A 7,734-nucleotide genomic window follows, 5' to 3' on the forward strand; every position below is an offset into this window, starting at 1 on the left:
GGGGGGGTGGGGGGGACAAGATTTGACGTGTACTAGGACCGGCTGCTCAAAACACTTTGTGATGATGGAGGTGAGGGCTACCAGACAGTAGTCATTGAATCTTGATGGTTTGGAGTTTTTGGGTATTGGACGATGCAGGTGATTTTGAGGCAGGTCAGCACCACAGCATGGGCCAAGGACAGGTTGAATATGTCCGTCAGTACTCCTGCCAGCTCCCCAGAACACACTCTAAGAACACCTCCAGGGATGTCATCAGGACCCGCAGTCTTGTGAACATTAATCCTGCTCAGCGCCGCTCCTACATCGGTGGGGAAAAGAGTCAGTGGTTGGTGGTCTGGAGTAGAGGATGACATTTTTTTGGGAGTACCACGGGTCACGTGATTCTAGCCGGATTCTGGCAGGACTGGAGTCAACCTCATTATAACTCATGTGATCGGGACGTGACCAGACTGAAAGCTAACGGGAGCAGACAGGAGCGGGAACCGACCATTAACCAAAAATGAAAATGAAACAAACAAACAAAAAAAGGCGCAGCTATTTTAAAGTTTTCTTTCAGTAAGCCTTCACTTTAACACAAGTCAAAAGAACTACATTTCCCAGAAGTCAAAACACCGTAGCTTTTCACCGAGAGGTTGGGAGGAACAGCGAAGTCTCCAAAGAAACCGAATGGTTGAAATAGTTTGCAACGCAAGGTAAGAAGTAACTGTCTGTCTATTAAACTCACAGAACGGGCAGGAAAGTGTCAAATAACCCTGAACTTCATGAGAGTTGTGTTGGTGCTGTGCTGATTTAAATGTTTAGTCTCAGCTGCAGTGAGGAGCTGCGGGGAGTCGGACTTTGTTTATCTTCAGTAAATAAACTCAAACAGCGCATTTCTCTCCACCTTGTCCCTTTTAATTTAAAAATGATGCTCTGCTTTTATATGTGGGTTTTTACGTTAAAATCTTCATTATCTGTCGCTGTTTGTAATGTAAAAAAACAACAGAACTCTATCTGTTTAAAGTGCATGCATTCTCCAGTAAAAATATCCCTATTTTTATATTGTGACGTCCTGCTGGATACTGAAATGGAGGAAAACGTGAATAACCATCAATTTATTGTGTAAATAGTTACTGTCGGCTGTAACCATGCCAGTACAACAACAAACTTGTTAGTGAAAGCATTCTCTGGTAAAAAATATCCCAGTTTTTATATGAAAGACTGGTTATATATATATATTATAATAATTGTTTTAGATTTAGATTTAAGATATGATGTGTATGTTGTGTTAAATTTTAGGCCAAGAGTTGATTTTTCTCAGTCCATTTTTTCACACCAGGGGCGATTCTAGCGATTCTAGAAGCCCTTTTTAGGGGTCTTAGCCCCCCAGTGTTGACAATGGCTCTTGGCTTGAACCACTCAGTGTGTGTTAGCATTAGAATTATTGTAGGGGGGACATATTGGTGTGAGGTCTGTGGGTCCTCCCCCATAACTTTTTGAATAAAGCAGCTGCTATTTTCTGCATTTTGGTGTATTTTAACAGGTTTTAAAACATCTATGTTTACTTACATAAGTAAATCCTTGATTCGATAACTGTTTTAGAAAGGACAGTGTTTCCCCTAGTTAACTTGCCATGGCGGGGTGCTCATCTCATCCATGACTTTTGTTGATGGGGGGATGGACACTTGTCTGAGCGCAACTTGTACTAACAGTTTTTGAGTGGGGGCAGGGGGCGTTTAACATGAGGGAAGAGGCAACATGAGTGCTTCCTTTAGCTTTTTAGCTAGAGAACCTGTATTTCTCGCTGCTAGCTTAGTGTTATGTCAGTTCTGGGTGGGCAGGTGGGGTGGCAAGTTTGGTTTGGTAGGTGGGGTGCTCAATTCGGTTGACGGGGTGGGGCACCCCGCTTGTATAATGGTAGGGGAAACACTGAAGCATGGCACAACAAGAAGTAGCACTAAGCTTTTTGTTTATCTTTAATTAAATTTTTCTACCTAAAACAGGAAGCTGTTAGTTCTGGAAGCAAACTGTTAAACAGCTTTAGACACAAAGACCCTTGTCACACACTTCAAAGAGCAGGTAAGATACATAAAATCTTGTCATCTCTGCCTGATGAGGCTGATTAAATAATTATAAAATATGATAAGTGAAATAAAGAAAAAAATGAGCTACTATAATTTATAATTGCAAAGGTCACATATTTTTTTACTTAGTTTCAATTGTAAACCTCTTGTTTTTGATAAAATATTTTTTTTCCAGAAGAAAGGTCAACAAATTGTTATTTTGTAGTCATTCTAACCCTATTTTGACTCGTGCACTGTCTTCTTTCACTTTTAGGTTACACAAGGCTCTGGACTGGTCCAGCTGTGGACAGATGAGGTGGAACACCAGACCTGCAATGGTCCAGTCTGTAAATGATGCTCTGAAGTCTGGGAAGATGCACGACATCATGCTTCACCCAAACGAGCTCGTTACCTCGACAACATAGACTGAACTTCTTGAGGACGTCGTCCAATGTATAATAATGCCTTTAAACATTTTTATTTGTTGAGTTTTCTGCTTGGTACATTATTTTGTTTGTTTGTTTGGTTGTTTAAACAATTTAAAACATGGCAGTAATGTCACTGTTTAAAGGAAACAATTGCTCAATAAATTAGTAAAATGCAACTTGTTATGTTTGGGTTCTTTCATCTAAGGTAGACATGGTGTGACCCATGTACTGGTTTTGATTTTTTGTTTTTACTGTAACTGACCTTCAAAAGAGCTAGAAACAAAGAATCAGCAGCTGATCCTCCGTAGAAAAATTATAGGGACTACAGGCCATGTATTATTTGTTTTATGACATTTAGTGAAGGTTTTTGTTTGGATTAAGGCAATACATGTCTCTATTTCACCACAGATGAACTGTTCCTGTTGCCATATCTTACGAAATAAAACTGCACAACACAAAGTAATTTAAACAGGAATGGGTAGAAGATTAAATCAAATTCAATGTATTTCCTAAAAATTAAACCTTAATTAGACCTTAAATTACATGTATGCTGTCAGGAGAAGCCCTTGGTTAAGGACTTTTTAGATTTATTGGACTCATTTAATCTAACTCAGCATGTAAACGGTCCCACCCAAGAGAGCGGACATACACTGGACCTTGTTTTAACTCGGGATGTGACTGTTAGTAATCTTGAAATTGGTGATAATGTTTTTTCTGACCACATGTCAGTCTGGTTTGAGTTCACCCTCCCCCATCTAACTCCTAAGTCGTGCGTTCCTGCACGTAGTAGCCGGGCCATTAACCATTTCACTGCTGCACGTTTCACAGATGTTTATAACCCTGAAATGATAATTCAGCCCCCGGTGTTTCTCACCACTACTGAGGAGCTGACATCCCAGTTCAACTCTGTCTGCTTAAAGACTCTGGATCATGTTGCACCTGTTAAAACCAAAAAAATCAAAACTCAGAGCAGAACCTTGGCTGAGTGACGTCACTAAGGCCGTTAGGCAGCAGTGCAGGAGGGCGAAGCGCAAGCGGAGGAAAGACAGGCTGCAGGCCTCTTTTCAAATACTTAAAGAGAGTTGGTGCCATTATCAGAAAGCAGTGAAAGCTACTAAATCCAAATACTTTTCTGATAAAATTACCTCAAACTCTCGCAACCCACGTGTCCTCTTCTTCATTCTAAACTCTGTTCTTCACCTCACTGAACCATCACCTCTGGAAGCCTCGACTGAGCTGTGCGACAACTTCTTACATTTCTTTTTGGAAAAAATTGCGACCACCCGGGCTCTCATTTCCCCTCCAACTCATGACCCATCCATCCCACCTCAATCTGTAGCTCCATATGACCATTTTGAACCAATCACACTATCTTCTCTAGAGCAGGTCATGTGCAGCTTGAAACTGTCTGGTTCCCCTTTGATGTGGTCCCCCCTCGATTACTAAAGGAGGTTTTTCCTACTCTAGGTCTGTCCATTCTGGCTATAGTAAACAGTAGTTTATCCACTGGCGTGGTGCCAAAAACCTTTAAACATGCTGTTGTCCAGCCTCTCCTGAAAAAACTAAACCTTGACCCCTCAGTCATTTCCAACTTCCAGCCTGTCTCCAGACTCCCATTTGTTTCTAAACTACTGGAGAAAATAGTCGAGTCCCAGTTGAAGTGCTTCTTGGAGGGTCACACCATCTAAGAACTATTCCAATCTGGCTTTAAACCTCTCCATAGCACTGAAATTGCCCTGCTAAATGTCTTTAATGACATTTTCTTAACCACTGATACCGGTGATTCTGTGCTGCTTGTCCTGTTGGACCTCACAGATGCCTTTGACACCATCGACCATGAGATCCTCATTGCTAGGTTGGAACAGTGGGTGGGCATCACAGGGTCAGCCCTCAATTGGTTCAGGTCTTACCTCGCTGACAAATCCTTTTGTGTCTCCATTAAGGATTTTAGTTCTGCAGAGGCAGAGCTTAAATGGGGGTTCCGCAGGGGTCCATCCTGGGTCCCATCCTATTCTCTTTATACCTGCTGCCGCTTGGTGCTATTTTCCGGAAACACAACATGCCCTTCCACTTCTACGCCGATGACTGTCAAATTTACTTCCCCCTAAGATACAATGGCACATGCTCTATTCAACCTCTGCTCGACTGCCTGGCTGACATCAGGGACTGGATGTCTTTAAACTTCTTAAGTTTCAATGAAAAGAAGTCTGAAGTCACGTTGTTCCCTCCCAACGAAACGATCACAAACCACTGTATCAACCACTCCGCTCTAACCCTGTCAGAAAAACAAAGAGTCACTAATCTGGGAGTGATAATACCATACCATTACCACTTTATTTATAAAGCACTTAAAACAAGAAGGACAAAACACTGAGACCATGTATTGATTTCAGAGGGCTAAACCAAATAACTGTTAAGAACAAATACCCCCTACCCCTCATGGACTCTTATTTATGAGCAGCTACAGGACGCAATTCATCAATCCATCCATTATCTTTACCCGTTTGTTCCATTTTGGGTCACGGGGGTCGCTGGTGCCCATGTCCAGCAATCACTGTGCGAGGGGCGGGGTACACCCTGGACGGGTCGCAAGTCCATCGCAGGGCCACATAGAGACAAACAACCATTCACTCTCTCACTCACACCTAGGGACAATTTAGAGTTACCAATCAGCCTAACATGCATGTTTTTGGACTGTGGGAGGAAACCGGAGTACCCGGAGAAAACCCACGCATGCACGGAGAGAACATGCAAACTCCACCCAGAAAGGCCCCTGGACCGGCAGGACGCAATTATTTTTACCAAATTAGGCCTCCGTAATGCTTACCATCTAGTAAGAATAAGGGATGGAGATGAATTGAAAACCGTATTCAAGACACCTTTAGGCCATTTTGAATACTTGGTTATGCCTTTCGGCCTTACTAACGCACCCGCCGTTTTCCAGGCATTGGTTAATGATGTCCTGAGAGATTTTTTAAACGTGTTTGTGTTCATCTATCTTGATGACATCCTAATTTATTCAAAGAATAAAGAACAACACCCTAAACACGTGCAAGCAGTTCTCCAAAGACTTCTTGAAATCCAATTATTCATCAAAGCTGAGAAATGTGAGTTTCACATTACTACTGTCACGTTTTTGGGATTCATATTTGAGAGAGGACAGGTTCGCTCAGACCCGGAGAAAACTAAAGCCGTCGCTGAATGGCCTACTTCAGTTAACCGGAAACAGCTGTAACGTTTTCTGGGTTTTGCTAATTTTTACAGACGTTTCATAAAGAATTATAGTAAGATTGCCGCACCCCTCACTCAGCTAACCTCCACCCTAAGACGGTTCTCCTGGACCTCAGAGGCCGAAGCGGCGTTCCAGGAATTGAAACGTTTTTTTTCTTCTGCTCCCATCCTCTCCCACCCTGACTCTAACAAGCAGTTCATAGTGGAAGTAGACGCCTCTGACTCGGGTGTTGGGACAGTTTTATCCCAAAGAACATCAGAGGATGGAAAATTACACCCTTGTGCCGTTTTCTCCCGGCGTCTTTCTATTTCTGAACGCAATTACGATGTGGGAAATAGAGAGCTCTTGGCCATTAAATTAGCTTTCGAGGAATGGCGACATTGGCTTGAGGGAGCCAAACTACCGTTCATTATCTGGACTGACCACAATAATCTGGCTTATATCCAGAAAGTGAAGAGATTGAATGCCAGACAAGCTAGATGGTCACTGTTTTTTGCACGATTCAACTTCTCCATAACTTATATTCCTGGTTCTCGTAATGTAAAACCTGATGCTCTCTCTCGTCAGTTCGCTCCTACTGAGGACCCCCGACGTACCTGAAAACATCCTGCCCACATCCTGTACAGTGGGCATTGTGACCTGGGAGATTGAGAAGGACATCAAAGATGCTCAGCAAAGAGAACCAGATCCTGGAACTGGCCCACCAGGACAGACATTTGTGCCTTCCACCATGGTTAACAAGGTACTGAGCTGGCTTCATACAGCAAGGTTCTCTTGCCATCCTGGCACTGTACGCATGCTAAAACTCACAAAGACGCTTTTCTGGTGGCCAGACATGGCGAAAGATGTGAGAGAATTTGTATCTGCATGCCCGACTTGTACCCGGAACAAAAATAACAACAAACCCCCTGCGGGTCTGCTCCATCCTTTACCCACTCCCAGTCGTCCATGGTCCCATATTGCTCTGGATTTTATCACTGGTTTGCCTCTGTCTGAAGGTAATTCCGTTATCTGCACCATAGTTGATCGTTTTTCCAAAGCCGCACATTTCATTCCACTCACTAAACTCCCATCTGCCTTCGAGACTGCTCAGCTCATGATTAGACACGTTTTTCGCCTCCATGGCATCCCCACAGATGTTGTATCAGACAGAGGTCCCCAATTTTTATCTCAGGTCTGGAGATCTTTCTGCCAAGCCCTGGGGGCGACCACCAGCCTAACCTCAGGTTATCACCCACAGTCAAATGGCCAGACGGAGAGGTGTAACCAGGAGTTGGAGGCTACGTTAAGGTGCGTGATCGAGAACAATCCTTCCACTTGGAGTCAGCATCTTCCATGGATTGAATATGCCCATAATTCCCAGACGTCATCTGCCACAGGTCTGTCTCCTTTTGAGGTGTCTCTAGGTTATGCTCCACCTTTGTTCCCCTCACAGGAATTGGACATAACCAACAAGATGTTGGACATCAGTCCAACATCACATTAGGAGGTCTCGCAAGATGTGGCTCCAAACCAGGGCAGCTCTTCAGAGAACGAGTGACCAAAATAAGAAGATCGCCGACAGACGTCGAGCCACAGCACCCGAGTATAAGGTGGGCCAGCAGGTATGGCTTTCTACAAAAGACATTAATCTAAGGGACACACCTAGGAAACTTGCTCCCAGGTACATTGGCCCTTTTCCCATCACAAAGATCATAAACCCCTCCGCTGTGCGATTACAACTCCCCGCCTCAATGAAGATTTACCCTACGTTCCACGTCTCCCTCATTAAACCAGTGGTGTCTAACTCATCAAGTCCTCCGGCCGATCCCCCTCCCCGTATGATCAACAATGAGCCAGCCTTTACAGTCAGACGCCTGCTGGACGTACGTTGACGTGGGAGAGGATTAAAGTACCTAGTGGATTGGGAGGGTTACGGTCCAGAGGAACGCTCCTGGGTCCCAAGATCTCAGATCTTGGACCTAAGTCTCATCTCCTTTTTCTATAGGGACCACCCTGAAAAAAGGACTAAATCGCCAAGAGGCGATTCTTG

The 7,734-nt window shown here is 43.9% G+C and overlaps 1 protein-coding gene across 1 annotated transcript in view; it reads left to right on the forward strand.

Moving 5' to 3' along the window:
* Positions 1-7,734, forward strand: part of gpr158b (G protein-coupled receptor 158b) — a 496,707-nt gene that overhangs the window by 17,333 nt on the left and 471,640 nt on the right. The gene's annotated exons all lie outside the window — the stretch shown is intronic.

The sequence above is a fragment of the Nematolebias whitei genome, chromosome 9, assembly GCF_014905685.2.
Source record: "Nematolebias whitei isolate Nwh7 chromosome 9, NemWhi1, whole genome shotgun sequence".
In the NCBI taxonomy this organism is placed as follows: Eukaryota; Metazoa; Chordata; class Actinopteri; order Cyprinodontiformes; family Rivulidae; genus Nematolebias; species Nematolebias whitei.